The following is a 1,203-nucleotide window of genomic DNA, read 5'->3' as shown; positions in this document are numbered from 1 at the left end:
CACAGATTGGGACTCTACATGTAGGAAGGCTCCAACCCCTGCCGAGCGAAGCGAAGGTGGGCTTTGCGTAGTAGTGGGGCGAGCTGGAACAGCGAGCTCCACGAGTTGGGACTAACCATGCCCACCCGCCCGCAAAGCGGGCGGCACTCGGCTAGTCTAAACACAGTAGGCGAGTACGGTGTTTGTCTGTGTGTCCGTCCGTGTGTGTGTTCAACGTCTTAGCGCATAAACCTATGGAGTTGCCTTGGCTACACCACTCTTTTACATGCAACACCACCTATCTTTTAGCGTACCCCTACCTTATAGAATGATTCCAAGAATAAGTAAATTACAAATATAGCCCACTAACGGTCACGCTTTTCTGCGACATCCCTATTCGTTAATTTAAATTGTAGTAGTGGGGCGCGCTGGAACAGCGCGCTCCACGGGTTTGGACCAACCATGCCCATCCGCCCGCAAAGCGGGCGGCACTCGTTTAGTCTGAAACAATAACGCTAGCAGGTGTCTGTCCGTCACAATATTCTACCAAATATCATTAGCTGTCGAGGGAGCGGTGGCAGCCCCCGATTGACTAAAAGTTGATTTTTGCTGCCGAGCGAAGCGATAGTGTTCTCGACAGCAAGTCATTCGAATCCGCGTGATATGTGCGAGTGATTCAAAGCATCATGCCAACCTAACAAGGTGTCGTTGTTCTCTCGACGCCGGTTCTACATACCAGACCAATAGTATGTTGTGATTGCACTTCGTCGTCTACTTGACTTGGTCCCTACCTCAAGGCACGAGGCAAACGCGTGCTGGATGCGTGCCTGTGGGGGGGGGGGGGGGGCAACAGTTGAAGTGACACGAATGGAGCGATCTCATTGGGTGGTCTTTCTGGATCGCGGGCTGTGATTGGATGGTACGCTTGACATGTGGTGATTTGCATGCTATAATCGCGGGTATTGATGTAAGACCGTGTCCGTCCCATATAAGTGTGTCCGTCCCGTGTATACACTTTTGTATGCACCTTTGTTTGGTTGTATACAGATGTGTCCGTCCCGCGTATACGTGTCCGTCCCACCCAAGCGTGTCCGTCGCATATTAGTAGTGTGTACAAGGGGATTAGTAGGAAGCAAGAACAGATAACTAAATCAATCTCACTTTCGGATTTCATTCCTTCTCAACACTCACTACACAACCAAGCTTCGTTCGCTATTCTCAATT

Source organism: Phytophthora parasitica (assembly GCF_000247585.1).
Source record: "Phytophthora parasitica INRA-310 unplaced genomic scaffold supercont2.11, whole genome shotgun sequence".
NCBI lineage: Eukaryota > Oomycota > Peronosporomycetes > Peronosporales > Peronosporaceae > Phytophthora > Phytophthora nicotianae.
This window is presented reverse-complemented; position numbering follows the sequence as displayed.